We start from the raw sequence: 19,767 nt of genomic DNA, 5'->3' as shown, positions 1-19,767 counted from the left end.
GCCGGTTGTGGCTACTGCGGCATGGCGGCTAGTAGCAGTGGCCCCCAGCTATTGAAATCAGCTGGGTGTCTCCAGGTATGGAGCAGACTAGTTCACATGGCAGAAAATTGCAGAGTGTATGCCCGGGAAACATTGGTGGCATTCCGCAAAAAGCATGTTACGTCTAGGACTAGGACTGCTCAAAAAATCGCTGTCTCAGTAGACCGCAATGCATGTCCGAGCAAGTCCTACTAAAAGATTCCGGCAAAGAGCAGAATCAGAAGTGATGTTTCCACCATATGCACAGTTGAAAACAATGGGACTCTGCTGCAATTGAATTTCCGAGCATGATATTTCCGCCGAAATCCACTCGGAAATTCGACCATGTGAACATATCCTTAGCAGCACCAAAACGGATAAGAACAGTCAAGCGCTGCCAAGGGGTTAATAAATGCCACCCCTGTTGTAATTTGATTTAGATCTCCACCTTTTGAAGTTTATTTATTTATTTTATATGTGCCAAACGTAACAGCTTCTTATCCCCTTCTGTGCAAATAGCACATGACTCGGCAACCACAACCCGGATGGCTGGGTCCAGTAGCCCCAGTACTAGGGACAGTTGCTTTGGATTAGGGCTGAAAAATTAAATTAATAAAAAGGATAATGGAACTCTTTGTCAATGATTTCCATTATTGATTCATAGGTGTGTGGTCTGATGGCTGTCGGATGCTAGACTCAAACTTTATGCCACCTGCCTTTCACATTCCTAGTCACTGCACTAAATGGGGCCCTCTTGACCAGCGTGCGGCAAAGGTGGCACCAGGTACTTACCCGCACTGTAGTTACAGCAGCACTCCTCCTGTGCCCAATGCTTCATACCGCCCACTTGGCTGTCACAGCAGCCGGCTGCCTCGTCTCCCCTGCTGTTGCTGAGGCTCCTATGTGTGTAAAGACAGACAGTGAACTTTTATTCTTCCCTATACTACTTAAGACTTAGCACTTCACACATAAAATCCTGTAATATATGTTGCTGTCTGGTGTATAGTATAAACTGTACATAACAGGATTTTATATATGTCTGGAGTATAGTAAATAACACCCTGAAATGTAGAGCTTATGCTATATTTCAGACAGCAACATATAACACTCCATAATATACAACTTATATGTTGTGGTCTGGAGTACAGTGCACGCTGTATGTTATAGGATGTTATATGTTGCAGTTTTTAGTAAAACACCCTATATTATACAGCTAATACTATATTCCAAATTGCAACATATAACACCAGATAATATAAAGTGATACATAGGCCAGTCAGTCAATATAAGGTTGAGGCTAAACAAGCAAAAGTCCGTCAGCTCAGCTCCTGCAATGACTCTGCACGGATCCGCCTGGACCAGGTGCACATCCTGGCAAAAAAGAAAATGATCCAGCAGAGTCTGAGTTTTCTGATTTATTGCATGTAAAATCAATGCATCCACTGCAGTGGCAGAATACTGGATGCGTTTCGGACGGATTACCTTCCTTTGTCACAGCTAATGTCCAAACTGATACAGATCTATATATATATATATATATATATATATATATATATATATATATATATATATATATATATATATATATGTATATATATATATATCTATATCTATCTATCTATCTATCTATCTATCTATATCTATCTATATCTATCTATATCTATCTCTATCTATCTCTATCTATCTCTATCTATCTCTATCTATCTCTATCTATCTCTATCTATCTCTATCTATCTCTATCTATCTCTATCTATCTCTATCTATATATATAGACATTTCAAATACACACAGGAAGTACTATTTGCAGGTGTGGTAAAAACAGGTAGTAAAGATCATGTGATCAAAATGGGTGGTACAAACTTACACCTTCCCTAACACTATGTGTGAGCAGGGTGTGGTATGCGGGAAAACTTTCCTTCAAGTGCAACGTAAGCCCTCGTTCACACTGTGTAGCGGGAATAACATGTATATCATGTTTCTGTTTTTTTATACATGTCTTGCACTTAATATTAGTTTTTGATATGTTCAGCTCATGCATTTTCATGTTATTCCCGCAACACAGTGTGAACGAGGGCTTATGTTGCACTTGAAGGAAAGTTTTCCCGCATACCACACCCTGCTCACACAGTGTTCGGGAAGGTGTAAGTTTGTACCATCCATTTTGATCACATGATCTTAACTACCTGTTTTTACCACACCTGCAAATAGTATTTCCTGTGTGTATTTGAAATGTCTATATATATAGATCTGTATCAGTTTGGACATTAGCTGTGACAAAGGAAGGTAACCCGTCCGAAACGCGTCCAGTATTCTGCCACTGCAGTGGATGCATTGATTTTACATGCAATAAAATCAGAAAACTCAGACTCTGCTGGATCATTTTCTTTTTTGCTGAGGCTAAACAACCACCCTGCTTTCTACCTTACCACATAGTGTTCTCTTTATCGGATTAATTGAAAAAATACTTGGCTACTAACCAAATATGAAAATAGCCATGAGTAGCAGACTTACTTTGGATATGACACAAAGGTCTGAGATGTAAATACTAGAGATCGACCGATATTTATTTTTTGGGGCAGATACCGATAATCTGTGAACGTTAAGGCCCATAGCCAATAACTTATACCGATATTCCGGTATAAGTTACCGGCTATTTCTAAGCCAACCCCCCCCCCCACCGCGCGATCTGAAACATAACTTTTTCTATACGTCCCGGCATAGATAGGGGATAACTTTTTCTATACGTAGCGGCATGGCATTGGCTCTCCCAAAGGGATATATGGAGGGGGCGTGGCGCTCCGGGGTACTCCAGTGGAAAAAAAAAAAATTTATATTTATTTTTTTATTTATTTTTTAACCCCCTTAAGGACTTTGCAGACTTTGCACGGTGAAACGGAAAAAAATTCATTGTGCGACACAAAGTTGAAGAAAAAAAATTTCATTTTGTAACTTTTGGGGGCTTCCGTTTCTACACAGTACATTTTTCAGTAAAAATGACATCTTACCTTTATTCTGTAGGTCCATACGATTAAAATGATACCCTACTTATATAGGTTTGATTTTGTCGTACTTCTGAAAAAAATCATAACTACATGCAAGAAAATTTATGCGTTAAAAATTCTCATCTTCTGACTCCTATAACTTTTTTATACTTCTGTGTACGGGCGGTATGAGGGCTCATTTTTTGCACCGTGTTCTGAAGTTTTTATCGGTACCATTTTTGGATTCATGTGACTTTTTGATGGATTTTTATACATTTTTTCACGATATAAAAAGTGACCAAAAATACGCTATTTTGGACTTTGGAATTTTTTTGCGCCATTGACCGTGCGGTTTAATTAACAATATATAGTTCGGACATTTCCGCACGCGGCGATACCACATGTTTATTTTTATTTACACAGTGTTTTTTTTTAATGGGAAAAGGGGGGCGATTCAAACTTTTATTAGGGGTTAAATTACCTTTATTAACTTTTTTTTTAAACTTTTTTTTTCAAGTGTTATAGGTCCCATAGGGACCTATAACACTGCACACACTGATCTCCTATGCTGATCCCTGCAAAGCTATAGCTCTGCATGGAACAGTGTTATAGGAGGTTGATTTCTCAAGCTTGGCGCAATCAAACGCCGATTGGACACGACAGAGCAAGGTACGGGGGCCTCCGCTCACGTCCTAACAGTTTGGGACATCGCGATTTTATCACGATAGTCCCGAACAGCCCGACTGAGCTGCCGGGAAGCTTTTACTTTCATTTTAGACGTGGCGATCAACTTTGATCGACGCGTCTGAAGGGTTAATAGTGCGCGGCACAACGATCGGTGCCGCACTCTATTAGCCCAGGGTCCCGGCTATCATTAGCCACTGGGACCGACCCGGTATGATGCGGGGTCACCGCGTGACCCCGTTTTAAATACCGGGACCAGGGCGTACAGGTACGCCCTGTGTCCTTAAGAGGTTAAATCAACTGGTGCCAGAAAGTTAACAGATTTGTAAATTACTTTTATTTAAAAATCTTAATCCTTCCAGTACTTTTCAGCTGCTGTATACTAGAGAGGTATCAGCTGCTGTACACTAGAGAGGAAGTTCTTTTCTTTTTTAATTTCTTTTCTGTCTGACCACAGTGCAATCTGCTGACACCTCTGTCTGTGTCAGGAACTGTCCAGGAGAGGTTTGCTATGGAGATTTGTTTGTACTCTGGACAGTTCCTGACATGGACAGAGGTGTCAGCAGAGAGCGCTTCCTGTGGAACACAGTAGCCAGGAGCAGTTGTGTGTGAAGCAGCTTTGGGTGTGTCCCTTTTTGTGTTTCTCCAGAGTTCCAGAGGCAGAGCAGGTGATTCACCAACCTTTCCCAGGGGTGTGGCAGGCTCCTTGGGAGAGTTTTCCCTGCATGGAGCCCCTGGCCTCCACTCCCCGTTCTTCCAGGCTGGCGGGGGGTGGAGAGAAAACAGCGACAGCCATTTTTCCGGCCGGAGGAAGAAGATCTGGCAGAGTCTGCAGCAATGCAGGCTCGGCTCCTCCGGCAATGGGTGCCAGCCAGAGATCCAGTGGAAGGAAGGCGAGGAGGCAAAGTATTGAGTTGTGGGCTGAGAGAGGGCCCGAAGAATCCAGCGAGACCTACTGCTCCCGCATGACCGCACGGTTTGCGGAATACGACCGCTGCGGTAGGGAGCTTAGGTTGATGAGAGAGGACCTGCGTGGAGCCCAGAATCTGGCATGCTCTGGGTCCAAAAAGAATAAACTGGAACAGAAAAAGAGGATTGCAGCCCTGAAGAAAGACATTGCAAAGATGGAGGAGAGGAGAGCAGAGATCCTGGAGGGAAGCGGTCTCTTCAGGGAGAAGATGGAGAACCGGGATCGGTTTGCCGCCATGAAATCCCCAGGTAAGGTGGAGGTGGATGATGGGGAGAGTAGTGGCGGTGAAGAAAGAGAGGATGGTGGTGTTGGTGTAAAGGAGGAGGAGGTGGAGGAGAAGAAGTTGGAGGAAAGTGTACAGGTTGTGGAGGATGATGTATTGCCTGACCCTACTCCCTGTGACACCCAGACCACTAAGACTCAGGACAGCTACATAGAGCCGGCTCAGGTGGCACTACCGCTAAGCGATAGTGAGGATGATGATGTGGAGAGTGAGGCTGGGGGATTGCTGAGGGCTATAGTGATGCAGGAGTCCCCAGCCCACCTCCAGAATTTTACATTTGGTGATGACCAGTGTGATGACACATTAGTAAAAAGAAAGGCAAAAAAACAGAAGACCCAGGAAACTGTGCATTATGTGTTCCGTCCTTTCCAGCAGTCTGGGCCAGCTGCAAAGCTGGTTCAGGCTGCTGGGTCCTCTAAACTGCCAGACTCCGTTTCTGTGGTGGAACGGAGCCAGCATGGGGGATACAGCATGGCGTCAGTAAAAGCTGCAGACGCAATAGATGTGAAGCCCGCCCATCCTGCTGGTAGGGAGGGGCAGGATGGGCTCATGGTGGGCAGCGCGAGTTATGCCCCTGGGTGCTCGGGGGGCGGTTCCCCGAGTACTGTGGGCATTACCGGCACTGCAAGGCACTCCCCTGTGAGGGGGGGGAGTGTCCGGGCGCCGGGATTATCCACAGAGCCTGTGAAGTCGGGTGAAGCAGGTGCTGGCGCTGTGGGAGGAGCTGGGGTGCGCCCGGTGGGGCAGTCCCAGAATCAGGATGTGATAGCAGCCATGAAGGAGAAGCCATCGGCGTCGACCCCAGCAGCGGCTAAGCCAGCACAAAGGGCTTTACTAAAGCCAGCCATACTACAAGTCCCAGCCAGCCCAGAATTTGTTAGTCAGGACAAGAATGTAGGATGTGATATTGATGGGTGTAGTAGTGTTGTGGGTGAGAGGAGTGTATGTGGGAGTGTCAGTGGAGTGAATGTTGATGGGAGTGGTAATAGTATGGCTGGAAATAAAGAGGTTGAGAGTTGTGGTGTGAATGGTGTTGTAAGTGGTTCTGGCTCTGGGTCTGGTCCGGCTGCCCCCCCGGCAGTGACTGCTCCCAGGAGCTATGCTAATGTCGCTGCCGGGGGTTCAGGGGGGTCCCCGTCTCCGTCCGGCCCTGGGGGCCATTTGCAACAGCGCCTCCTGGAGGCTCTACGCAGGGGTGACAGGTCGATCCAGGTAGAGGGAAGGGGTGAGGTCGACCTGTCTTTCTGGATAGAGAGGCACGGTTTGGGGGCTTTCCGAGAGCGGAATGGGGAGGTGGTCTGGTCCCTCCCGACAACCGGGCAGGACAATAACCGTAGGAATGTGGTCCGTCTGATTTGGAGGGGCGAGGATGCGTGCCCACCTCGCGCTAAAGTGGTTGAGCTCCTCCTTCAGATGGAATTCAGGGCGAGTGACATCTTTGCCCTGATTCACCCCTACGGATCGTCTGAGTTTGACGTCAGTTTCGTTCGGCCGGAGGGGCTCGAACTCTTCTGGTCGAATTACGAAGTGGCAAAAAACGAGCCCGGCTGGCGGGATTTCGCCGTAAAGGCGATTTCCCGTCAGAATGCTGTCAAGAAGGTGACCGTTTTGACCCGTAACGAGTCACTTTCTTGTTATGACATCATGACCTGGCTCGGACGGTATGGGGATGTGACGGACATGCCCAAGAAAAACTTGGATGAGCACGGGATCTGGTCCGGGGCCTGGACGTTTTCCGTCAAACTCAAGCGTTCAGGGAGTACGGTTGCCCACATTCCGTCAGCCGCCTTCCTTGGACGTGATAGGATCCAGGTCTTCTACCAGGGGCAGCCTAAGGTCTGTCACAGGTGTGGCAGCCCCACCCACTTTAGTGCAGCCTGTACTGTACAGGTCTGCGCTTTGTGTGGTGGGGTGGGACATCTGGCCGCATCCTGTAGGCAGATCCGGTGCCACCTGTGTGGTGTCCTTGGGCACCCATTTAGCCGTTGTCCTAGCGCCTTCGCCCGTGCAGCGGCCGCTCCGGCTGAGGAGAGCTGTGAAGTTGCCTCGGCCGGGGAGGGTATGGGCAGGGATGGGGGTGCAACAGGGCTCGTGAGGAGGAAAAAGGGCCCCGCCAAACTAAGGCGGGAGGAAAATCGTAGAAGGAGTAGGGAGCTGGAGAGTGCCCAGGTGACGGGGGTAGCTCTGGCCTCTGCTCCTGAATGCGGCCCTGTAACCGCTGAAGCCCTGGAGGAGGATGTGCTGGATGGGGAGATCAGGAGGCTTCACAGAGAGGAAGGCAATATGGCCGACCCTTCCGATTCCTCCCACTATGAAAGTGTGGATGAGGAGAGTGGGGAGAGGCCTAAAAAGAAAGACAAGGGCAAAAGGAAAGGGAGAAAGAAGAGGTCAGAGCCCTCTGTTCCTTGTACTACGGGCCAGGTTCAAAACGGAAGCCTGACTGCCCCCCCTCTGGTTGACCTGTCAAACCGGTACCTCGTCCTCGATACCATCTCCTCCCCCTCCTTGGCTGGGGGGGGTGAGGGCGAGGTGCCTAGGGAGAAAGAGCCTCTGGGAGGAACTGGGCCCTGTCCTATTGAGGCACCTTCCTCAGAGGGCAGGGCTAGACCGGGGCCGGACGGAGACGGGGATAATATGGATCTATCTGAATCGAAAAAAAGATCCAAGAGTGGTCCTGCCCTCTCGTCTTCTTCGGGGGATGAGGGGGCAAAAAAGAAGGGAAAACAAAAGTAAAGGGTGTGGCCGTCTAATTTAATCACCCTGTATGGCGGCACTCACCCCATTGACGCTGGCATCTATTAATTGTGCCAGCATAAAGTCGGATACGGCTAGATTCGCAGCCTTTGATTTTCTTGGCCGCGTTGAAGCCGACATTTTCTTTTTACAGGAGACCAGGTTGTCAGATCTAGCCTCTCTGGTAAAAGCCAGAAGAGAGTGGAGGCGCGGTCCCTCCCACTGGTCTCTTGCGGCTGAGCCGTATAGTGGGGTGGCGGTCCTTTTTACCGCTCCTGTTGAATGCCGACGGGTTATTGAATTAGAAATGGGGAGGTGCCTGATCTTAGATGTCTTCATGAAGGGACAAGAGCTCCGGCTCATTAACATATACGCCCCGCAAAGTAAGCGGGGCCGTAAAGATCTCTTTATGAGGATTAAGCCCTTTCTTTTTACGAGTCGGCAGGTGATCTTTGGAGGGGACTTCAATAATGTCACGAGGTCCCAAGATAGGAGAGGCTCCAATAGTCCGCTGACTTGCGATAGTGTGGCGCTGATTAGCATAGCTAGAGAAGCTCGCCTAGAGGATGCCCACATCCGGAGCCCCTCGGGCCACGCGGGTTTCACCTATCATCAAGGTAGTCGCAGGTCTAGGATAGATAGGTTTTATTTAAAGGAGGAAGCCGTCTCTTCTGCAGTGTCCGTGGTTGAGGTGGAGTTCTCCGATCACTGTATGATTTTGTTTTCCCTGAATGTTTCAGAAACCCCCCGGATGGGAAAAGGTTATTGGAAGCTGAATTCGTCCCTCCTGGAGGAAGCGGAGATAAGACAGTCCTTTGAGGATTTTCTTCAGAGTCAGGTACCTTTACTGGGCCTATGTAGTAGTAAGTCAGAGTGGTGGGAGATATTCAAGAAGCGGGTTGCGGGGTTCTTCCGCCAGCTCTCGAGCCTCAGGTCCCTGAACAGGTATCGCCTGTATCAGGGTCTGAGGAGGAAACTCGAGCTTCTTGTCTCGACTGGAGGTAGCCAAGAGGATATCTCCAGAGTGAAGTCCTTGCTGATGAGGTGTCAGTACGATAGGCACGCATCTTTGGTTTTTGAGAGGGATTTCGGGAAGTACCGCTCGCCCGACCCTTACAGAAACTGTAAGATGTCAGTGAGTAGTAAAGTCATTTCAGGACTGATTGATAGTACAGGATCTCTGAATCGGTCCAGATCAGGGATCTTGGAGATCGTCAGATCCTTCTACTCTCACCTCTTGGGAAGGAAGGATCTGGATCGGGATGTGATGTCGGGTTTCCTGGCTGAAACCATTCCTGAGCCAGGGGTAGACCCCTCTCTTGGCGTTTTGGCAGAAGAGATCAGGGAAGAGGAAGTGAGACTGGCGATCGAGGGGCTTGCCCCCAAGAAGTCACCAGGTCCGGATGGCTTAACATCTGAGTGGTACAGGACCTTTAAGGAGTCTTTAGCTCCCCTCTTGACTGAGGTATTCAATGAGTGTCTCTCCTCGGGCACTCTGCCAAAGTCAATGAGGAGGTCAGCCCTGATTCTTCTCTCAAAGGGTAAAGATCCCAGCCGTATTGAGAATTGGAGACCCATAGCTCTTCTCAATACGGACAGGAAGCTTCTGGCCAAGATACTGTTTAATCGGCTGGTGAAGTTTGCACCCCGGCTCCTTTCGGGGGCCCAGCACTGCACTGTTCCAGGCCGAAGCACCTTAAGTGCTGTCCTTAGTGTCAGGGAGGCAGTGGAGCGGAGTAGTGCGGGTTTCTGGAAGGGGTACTTGCTGTCCTTGGATCAGGCCAAAGCATTTGATCGGGTGAACCACGAGTACCTCTGGTCCGTCCTCCTGAGATATGGCTTACCGAGTACTTTTGTTAATTGGCTTAAGATCTTGTATGCAGGGGCAGAGAGTTTCCCACTGGTGAACGGGTGGTCTGGCCACTCTTTTGGAGTGGGGTCTGGAGTCCGTCAGGGTTGTCCTTTGAGCCCGCTGTTATATGTGTTCGCGATCGATCCCTTCCTTAGGAGGGTGAGTTGCGGACCGTTGGTGGGAGTCGGGATGAGTTTGGCGGAGCCGGGGGCCATCCAGGGGGTAGTGGCGTACGCCGACGATGTCACTATTTTCGTCTCCTCGAGAGAGGGGGTTGATGTGGTGATGTCGGAGGTGGAACGCTACTCGGAGGCATCCGGGTCTAAGATCAACCGGGATAAGTGTGAGAGTCTCTGGCTGGGAGGGGGGGATCCCACGTTTGATCTCCCGGACACCCTTCCAGGGCCCCAAGAATCAGCAAAAGTCTTAGGCATCACATTTGGCCAGGATGATTATCCCACCAAAAACTGGGATGGTAAGCTCCAGGATGCCACTCAGAAGGTGGACCAGTGGAAGGGTTGGTCTTTGACCCTCAGGGAAAGGGTACACCTGATCAAATCGTACCTGCTCCCCTTGTTTATCTATCTGGGCAGCGTATGTATCTTGCCAGAGGCTTACTACACTAGGATCTACAGCCTGTTTTTTCAACTGTTATGGGGGAACAGGATGAACCTAGTCAAGAGGGAGGTTACGTACCGCACGAGGAGACTAGGGGGTTTATCTATGGTAAACCCTGTGGTGTTCTTAACAAACACCTTTTTAAAAGCTAACATCTCAAACCTCTGGTCAGAGAGGGCTCCTCCGTGGGTACTCTCCTGCAGGGAATGGTTTCGGCCTTTCTTCCAGGAATGGGAGACAGGAGGGCAAGTGAAGGACCTCCGTACGCCCCATGGATATCTTCCGGCTTACGCTACCCCGACTCTGAAGGCGATACGTCGGTGGGGTCTGGGAGTGTGGGAGATCAGGACCCAGTCAAGGCAGTTCCTTGACAAACGGGTTCTGTTGACCCACTTCCAGAGGCCTCTGGCACTCAGGGACTGCCCAGGTCGGGATCTGAGGGTGGGGTTGTACCTTTTAAACATGAAAAGGATCCCCCAGAAGTTTTGGGACTTGGCCTGGCGCTGCTTTCAGGGGAAGCTATATGTAAGGGACAACCTGAAGTGCAGGAACTCTGATGACCGGGGATGTCCCCGAGAAGAGTGTGGGGACACGCTGGAAAGCATGGACCATTTCCTGCTTCATTGTCCCTTTAATATAAGGGTTTACAACCGGGTGGGCGCTTCCATCGGCTGGAGTCAACTTGCCGGCCTTACCTATCCAGAGTGGGCTTATGGGGCATTCAGGACACTGGGTGGCCGAGACCGGGGCACTTTATTCTTAGTTAGTTTAGTGGTTAGGTACTACACGTGGAATGCACGGTGTTTAGTGTCGACCCAGCAGAAAATCCTCTCCGAGGTGGAGGTCTGTAGGAATATCACCGGTGACCTCGGGAAGATCAGGTCTTTGGAGTATGGCAGTCTTGGTACCAGTAGGGCTTCTCTCCTGTGGAGAGGGTTTTCTTTTGATGTGCCCTAGGTACTAGATCTTTTGGGTAGAGTACCTTTATTTTGGATAGGGGAAGTGTGATAGGGATAGAGATAGGGTGAGAGTAGGGTTAGCTTTAATGGAGGGATAGAATTAGGGAGAATTGTAGGGGGAGTTAGGAAAAGAGTTAAAAATTATTTTGGTGTATCAAGTCTGCCATCCTTCTTTCTGGTGGTGGGCTAATGCATGTGCACGCTAGCTTTTTTGTTTTGTTTTAAGCTGATATGGCATGAAGGGCTTACAGGCGACCAAACTTGGGCCTAAAGTGGGTTGTGGTTCAGTGTCTGTTAGTTAGTATGTATAAGTTTGTGTATAAGTTGGTTGGGTGGAGTGCTAGGTGGGGAGGGTGTATTTGTGGGTGGTGGTGTGTTTTCGTGTTTTTGGGGGACCTGACATGGGTCAGTTAAGGACAGAACTTTGTAAACTGTAGAGGAACGGTATGGACTCTGACCCATGTGCAGGAGGGGTGGTGTGGGTGAGGGCACAGTTCGAGTGTAGGGATTTCCTGTATTTTTTTTTTTTTTTTTTTTTTTTTTTTTTTTTGTAGGTTTCTGTAAATAGGGTGCATATATTTATGTTTATATACTATAATTTATTAATTTCTATTAGTGATTTTGTATCTATTTGGTTTTGTATCTACATCGTTTTATATTGTCTCATATTATAGTTATGGCAGTCGGACCAGTTGTTGTGTTATGTGTTTTTGTTTATTTATTTAGATTTTTAATTTTTATATTTTTTATTTATTTATTTTCCCCTTTTGTTTTGTTTCCCGAGTATGGATGGTTTTGAGTCACAGCCAGGTAGTGCTAATTTTATGTTTATGTTTAAGCCAAGTTGTGCTGTTTATTTTTATTTATTTATTTCTTTATTTTTATAATTATTATTTATTTTTTTTTTTTATTTTTTTTTATTTTTTACCCCCCCCCGAGTATGGATGGTTTGAGTTACAGCCAGGTAGTGCTAATTTTATGTTTATGTTTAAGCCAAGTTGTGCTGTTTTTATGTTCATTTTTGGTATGTGTGTCAGTGTGTTTTTGTTTGTTTGTTTTCTTTTTGCTTTGTAAAGCTGGGCTGGCCGGTTAGGCAGGGTTTTGTTTTTGATTTATATTATAGCTGGTTAAGCTTGTTTTTTGTTGTATTGGATAAGTTTTGTATTTTTATAATAAAAAGAGTGTCAGCAGAGAGCACTGTGGTCAGACAGAAAAGAAATTAAAAAAATAAAATAATTTCCTCTGTAGTATAGATATAGAACCGATAAAAACTTCAGATTATGGTGCAAAAAATGAGCCCTCATACATCCCTATATATGGAAATAAAACAAAGTTATAGGGGTAAGAAAATGACAATTTTACACATACTAATTTTGGTGCATGTTAATTTTTTTTTTTTTAAGTAGTAAAATAAAACCTAAATAAATTAGGTATCCTTGTAACCATATGGACCTACAGAATAAAGATTTATTCTTTATCACAGCTCAGCTTTCACTTTATCAGAGCTCGTTAGCTGGTTGTTGGGGAAAAAAAAAATCACTTCACTTTTTCTCTCACACAGTTTGATAAATCTGGGCCATAGTGCAATTTTTACCAAAAAATGCACTGCGTAGAATCGGAAGCCCCCAAAAGTTACAAAATGGCATTTTTTTCTAGTTTTGCCCCACAATTCTTTTTGTTTCACCCTAAATTTTGTGGTGAAATGATTGATGTCATTACAAAGTACAATTGGTGGCGCAACAAATAAGCCCTCATATGGGTCTGTAGGTGCGAAACTGAAAGCGCTATGATTTTTAGAAGGTGATGAGGAAAAAAACAAAAGTGCAAAAAATGGAAAACCCAAGTCCGTAAAGGGGTATTCCGGGGATAAATATTTTATCCCTAAGATGTCCGATCGCCCTGCGATCTCCCTGAAGCACCCGCATTCTATGCGGGAGCTGCGTCTCCAGTTTCGGAAACCTCCGAGGACTTGGGACGTGACGTCACACCACGCCCCCTCCATTCATGTCTATGGGAGGGGGCGTGATGGCTCAGCAGCGGGCCCCCCGCAATCATACATCTTATCCCCTATCCTTTGGATAGGGGATAAAATGTTTTTGCCCGGAATACCCCTTTAAGGACACAGGAAATACATTTTTTTAGTTTCATTTTTTCTCTTCACCTTCTAAGAGACATATTCCATTCACAGACCCATGAGGCTTGTTTTTTGCGCAACCGATTGTACTTTGTAATGAAACCTTTGATATGAAATAAAATGTACGATACAACGGAAAAATTATCTATGGTGGAAAACTGAAAATAAAACCGCAATTTTAAAACTTTTTTCTTTGGGGGGGGGGGGGGGGGGTTTGTTTTTACACAGAGCACTTTACAGTAAAACTACCATGTTTTCTTTATTCGATCAATACGATTAAAATGATACAAATCTTTACATGCTTTTCTATTATTGTACTACTTTAAAAAGTTTTTTTTTTTTTTTAAACAAAATTAGCTTCCGATTCTACGCAGTGCACTTTTCAGTACAAATGACACCTTATCTTTATTCTCTAGGTCCATACGGTTACAAGAATACCTAATTTATACAGGTTTTTATTTTATTTTACTACTTAAAACAACTACATGCACCAAAATTAGTAATTTTAAATTTGGCATCTCCTGACCCCTATAACTTTTTTATTTTTCCATATACAGGGCGGTATGAGGGCTAATTTTTTGTGCCGTGATCTAAAGTTTTTATTGTCATTTTTGTTTTGATGAGACTTTTTGATCGATTTTGATACATTTTTTTAGGGTATACAAAGTGACCAAAAAACACACAATTTTTTTTACATGTACGCCATTGACCATGCAGTTTAATTAACTCCTTAAGGACCAGTATAATGGCGCAGGGGCCATCAGATGGGGGAATATAATGGCGCACGAGGCATCAGAGGGGGAGGAATATAATGGTGCAGGGGCCATCAGAGGGGGAGGGTATATAATGACACAGGGAGGATCAGAGGGGGAGGGAATATAATGGTGCAGGGGGCATCAGAGGGGGGGGGGGATATAATGAAGCAGGGGGCCCTACTTGAACCCTACCTGATAAAGGGACATACCTACCTGAAGGGGGAATGCCTACTTAAAGGAATACTGTGGTGCAAAATAACTTATCACCATAAGTGATAGATCAAGGGGGTCTGACCACTGAGACAACCCCCCCAATCTCTTGTATGGGGCCCCAGCAGACGGCATGAAGGGAATGCTGCGTCATGCGGACAAGTCCCCATTCCTGCCAGGGCCCCTTACAAGAGATCAGGTGGAGGGGTTTCCCAGCGGTCAGGATAAGTTATTTTGTACTGTAGTATTCCATTAATGGGTCGGACTTACTTATCAGGGACCCTATCCACCTAATGGCATGACATACTGGTCTGCCTATCAAGTTTTTTTATTGATAAAAGACCTTATTTACATACTATTTGTGTTAAAATTATTTTGTACCAGGACAGGTGGATTTTTATGAGTGACAAGTAGATTCTTCTCCGTTTTAGTTCCTTGGACAAGTAGTTTTTTTTTTTTTATTTCCACATCCCTGTGATGGCTTATTTTTTGCGCCACCAATTCTACTTTGTAATGACATCAGTCATTTTACCCAAAAATCTATGACGAAATGTACTCCGTTTCTACGCAGTACATTTTTTGGTAAAAATTACACCTTCTCTTTCTTCTGTAGGTCCATACGATTAAAATTATATCCTACTTATATAGGTTTGATTTTGTCGTACTTCTGGAAAAAATAACTACATGCAGGAAAATTTATACGTTTAAAATTGTCATCTTCTGACCTCTTTAACTTTTTTTTTCAGCGTATGGGGCGGTATGAGGGCTCATTTTTTGGGCCGTGATCTGAAGTTTTTAGCGATACCATTTTTGTATTGTTCAGACCTTTTGATCACATTTTATAAATTTTTTCATGATATAAAAAGTGACCAAAAATACACTATTTTGGACTTTGGAATTTTTTTGCGCGTAGGCCATTGACCGTGCGGTTTAATTAACGATATATTTTTATAATTCGGACATTTCCGCACGCGACGATACCACATAATGTATGTTTATTTTTATTTACACTCTTTTTAAAATGGGAAAAGGGGGGTGATTCAAACTTTTATTAGTGAAGGGGTTAAATGATCTTTAATAACTTTTTTTTCCCACTTTTTTTTTTGCAGTGTTATAGCTCCCATAGGGGGCTATAACACTGCACACACTGATCTTTTACATTAATCAATGGTTTCTCAAAGGAAACCATTGATCAATGATTCTGCCGCTTGACTTCTCATGCCTGGATCTCAGGCACTGAGCAGTCATTTGGCGATAGGACACCAGGAGGCAAGGTAAGGGACCCTCCTGCTGTGTCACGGCTGTTCGGGATACCGCGATTTCACCGCGGCCATCCCGACCAACGTCCTTGGTCCTTAAGGGGTTAACATTATATTTTTATAGTTCGGACATTTACGCATGCGGCGATACCACATGTTTATTTTTTTACTATATATATATATATATATTTATTTATGGGAAAAGGGGGGGGCGATTCAAACTTTTATTAGGGAAGTTTATTAACTTTTTTTTACAAAAAGTGTTATCTGCGGTCGATTGCTCAAGCCTGGATCTCAAGTGACGATCGGATGGCGGGGAGCAAGGTAAGAAGCATCCTGCTGTCCTCTCAGCTGTTTGGGACGCCGCGATTTCACCGCAGCGGTCCCGAATAGCCCACTGAGCTGAACGGCAACAGCAATCTTCCATTTTAGACGCTGCAATCAACTTTGATTGCGGCGTCTAAAGGGTTAATACCGGACATCAGCGCGATTGGCGATGTCCGGTATTAGCCGCAGGTCAACCGGGTTGCCCATAGCAACCGGGTATGATGCGTGCTCACCTGCTTAGCGTGCGTCATACAGCGGGAGCCGGCAGTGGACGTAAATATACGTCCATTTGCGGGAAGGGGTTAACCCGCATGGTCACAAAAATTCCAAAGTCCAAAATTGTATATTTTGGTCACTTTGTATACCCTCAAAAAAATGTATAAAAAGCGATCAAAAAGTCCCATCAAAACAAAAATGGTACCGATAAAAACTTATGATCACGGTGCTAAAAATGATCCCTCACACATCCCCGTATACAGAAAAATAAAAATAAATTATAGGGGTCAGAAGATGATAATTTTCAACATACTAATTTTGGTGCATGTAGTTATAATTGTTTTTTAAGTAGTAAAAATAAAATAAAACCTATATAAGGCTGCATTCACATCTCGTTTTTGCAATACAGTTCCTGTATCAGTTTTTTTGTAAAAAAAAAACGTATGTCTCAAAACCGGACCGAACCGAATACAACCATATAGACTTCTCTACGGTTTTAAACCGTTTACGGTTTTAAAACAGATGTCCAGTTGCATACGGTTTAATACGTTTTTTGAAGAAAAAAAAAAACGGATATCGTTTTATGTTTGTCCTTAATTAAAGTTCTTCTTGTTCTATCTGTGGGAAGAACTTTACGGCGTGCACTGCGCGTGTGCAAACTGCAAAACCGTATTGTGCAAACCAGATGGAACGCACATACGGTTCAGTACGGTTCCCATAGACCACCATTTTTTCTAAAAACGTATACGGGTTGTATCCGGTTTTTCACCCGGACATAAAACAGTAGTAGACTACGTTTTTTTTGTACGGGGGAAAAAAAAAAAAAAACATAAAACCGAAAATGATGCAAAACGTACTCAACCGGATGCTACGGTTGGCATACGGTTTTCTATGAAATGTCTATACATATGGTTTGCAATACGGTTCCATATGTTTTTTTTCACTGAAACCAGATACCGGAACCTTATTGCAAAAACGAGATGTGAATGCAGCCTAAATTAGGTATCCTTGTAACTGTATGGAAACATACAAATGATTGCAAGGAATGCACTCACCCGTATTAGAAGTTTCAGGAAGACTTTATTCCATTATGGGGTACAAGAGCAGTGCGGGAGGGAGAAGAGAGGAGCTCCGTGGAGCTCGTGGTCCTTGTAACTGTATGGACCTACAGAATAAAGATATGGTGTCATTTTTTACCAAAAACTGCACTGTGTACAATCGGAAGCCCCCAAAAGTTACAAAATGGTGTTTTTTTTCCCCCCCCAATTATGTCCCACAAATATTTTTTTTCTGGTTTCGCCATAGATTTTGTGGTGAAATTATTGATGTCATTACAAAGTACAATTGGAGGCGCACAACAAGCCCTCATATGGGTCTGTAGGTGCAAAATTGAAAGTGTTCCGATTTTTAGAAGATGAGGTGGAAAATACGAAAGTGCGATTTATCGTGCAGGCCTATTTTTTTTTTTTTTTTACACATTTACGCTGTTTATTGTACAGGATAATTAACCCCTTCATGACCCAGCTAATTTTTTTTTCTGGCTCAAGTTTTTTTTCCTCCTTACCTTCTAAGACCCATAACTTTTTTATTTTTGGACTGACAAAGTTGTATTAGGGCTTGTTTTCTGTGTGTAGAGTTGTACTTTCCATTGATACATTGTATGATTTAAAAAAAAAAAAAAAAAACTGTATTACAAAGCCAGATAAAAAAATTATATTTAGGGCACACAATAATAAATCTCCAAACCCCTGGGCAAAAAAAAAATATATATCAATATATAGCCCCTAAAACTTCACTTTTATTGGATATCTTTTATGGTCCTGCAGTGACCACACTGAACTAGGCCAGTCAGGTATCGCCTAAAATGCAACTCTATTGCCAGCCTCTACATGTTTCGCCGCTACCACAGCATTTTCAAGAGGCAATAGTGGCAATGGCCACTGCCACTATTGCCTCTTGAAAACGCTGTGGTAGCGGCGAAACATGTAGAGGCTGGCAATAGAGTTGCATTTTAGGCGATACCTGACTGGCCTAGTTTAGTGCGGTCACTGCAGGACCATAAAAGATTTCCACGGGAGCGTTTACCTCAATACGATTATAGTTGTACTGATTGGCCAGTCAGTGATCAGTTTTAATAATCTTTTTAGTTGGAAGTAAATAATTTTATATGACACAGTAAAAGTGAAGTTATAGGGGCTATATATTGAGTTTTTTTTTAACCCGGGCCACGGCCCAGGAGTTTGGAGATTTATTACACTAGACACCAGGGAATAGCTGCGTTTAATGTTTATAAACTGTGATCTGTATAGATGACAGCATTAGACCAGCTAAATGACGGTGCGACCTCCAATGTCCGCTGATAGCAGCAGACATCTCCCGGTCATGACGCGGACTCAACCCGCAGGCCCCCCGTCATGTCCACACACCCGACCAATGACGTACATGTATGTCATGGGTCGGGAAGGGGATAATATTTTAATAGATCGGAGATTTCTGCATACGGCGATACCATATATGTTGATTTTTTTTATTTTTTAAATTTTTTTTTGTAAAATGGGAAGAGAGAAAAAATATATTTTTATTGGGGAGGGGCTTATTCACTTTTAATAAATTATTTTTAATTTTTACACATTTTTTTGTCCCCACTGGACTCAGACTGCAGGCACTGGCATAACATGCCTGCGCTAAGACCGCACAGCAATGCACCATATCCATAGATGGCAATGCATTTTCAATGCATTTTCGTGCAGAGTCTGTAGAAAGAAAGGACATGTCCATTCTTTCAGCGGAATCAGAATTTCTGCACCACAAACATCTGGTGCGTAAATTCTGCCATGTGCACAACGTAACAGAATCCCATTGAATTCTGCAAGAGAAACTCTGACGTGTGAACAAAGCCATAGATTGCAAATACTAATCAGTGCTCCAGGAATTCCACTTAGGAAATCCTTTGCAGGAAATCCTTAGCCTCATATTGTTTTTAATGGGATCCAGCTGAAACGCACACACTGTTGAATTTCTATGCTGAAATTCTAATTCCGGGCGGCCGATCCACCTGTTTCGCATTGCTGTCAATGCTGATTGCACATTAGAAACGTTGACTGAATTAGTCAGTGCTGCTGTACATAGACTGTCTGCCCCGGCATTTAACAAATTATAAATAAATTACATACAACTTTTTTTTTTTGTCCTGTTAGATCTGTCTGTTTAGACTGCTGTGACCCTTGGCTGAGACCAGTGGTTTCTAAACTGTGGCCCTCCAGTTGTTGCAAAACTGCAACTCTTAGCAGTCAAAGGCTTTCCAGACATGCTGGGAGTTGTAGTTTTGCAATAGCTGGAGGGCCACAGTTTGGAGGGAAGATAACAGTCTGAAAGGCCAAATGTCTGTTGCCCATAGTAACCAATCATTGGATTTCATATTCTGCTTTTTTAACATAGAAACTGCAGTCACAGGATGCTATGGGCGACAAAACTACAGTGACAGGTTGCTATGGGCGACCAAAATGCAGTGACAAATGTAGGCCGGGCCTAAGTATTTAACGTGACTAGTACATCTATAAGCATAAACAACGCTCCTCATTAATGGCGCCTGAGTTGTGTTTTTCACCAAACACAGCCAGGTCATCGGTCACTTACTTTCCCTCTCACTAGGACGCGTTACCCGGTCAGTCTCAGCGCAGGAAGTGACGTCACGTCACATGCCCCGGCGGGCTCAGCGCGGGGATGCAGTCACCTGACGGGCCGTCAAGTCTCGTGATACTCCCGCGT

General features: G+C 44.8%; 1 protein-coding gene across 8 annotated transcripts in view; it reads right to left on the bottom strand.

Moving 5' to 3' along the window:
- Positions 1-19,763, bottom strand: part of TDRD15 (tudor domain containing 15) — a 68,618-nt gene extending 48,855 nt beyond the window's left edge. For 4 of the 8 annotated variants that reach the window (XR_008890992.1, XM_056564296.1, XM_056564294.1 and 1 more), the window contains exons 1-3: positions 19,636-19,763; positions 17,055-17,164; positions 811-917 (exon numbers count right to left, since the gene is read on the bottom strand). The gene's annotated coding sequence lies outside the window, so the exon portion shown is untranslated. The remainder of the gene's footprint in view (positions 1-810; positions 918-17,054; positions 17,165-19,635) is intronic. The other 4 variants (XM_056564297.1, XM_056564295.1, XM_056564301.1 and 1 more) reach the window with 2 other exon arrangements.
- Positions 19,764-19,767: the final 4 nt, after the last annotated feature.

Source organism: Hyla sarda, chromosome 3, assembly GCF_029499605.1.
Source record: "Hyla sarda isolate aHylSar1 chromosome 3, aHylSar1.hap1, whole genome shotgun sequence".
NCBI classification, from domain to species: domain Eukaryota; kingdom Metazoa; phylum Chordata; class Amphibia; order Anura; family Hylidae; genus Hyla; species Hyla sarda.
The sequence above is the reverse complement of the archived record's forward strand: the minus strand, read 5'-3'. Positions and strand labels throughout refer to the sequence as shown.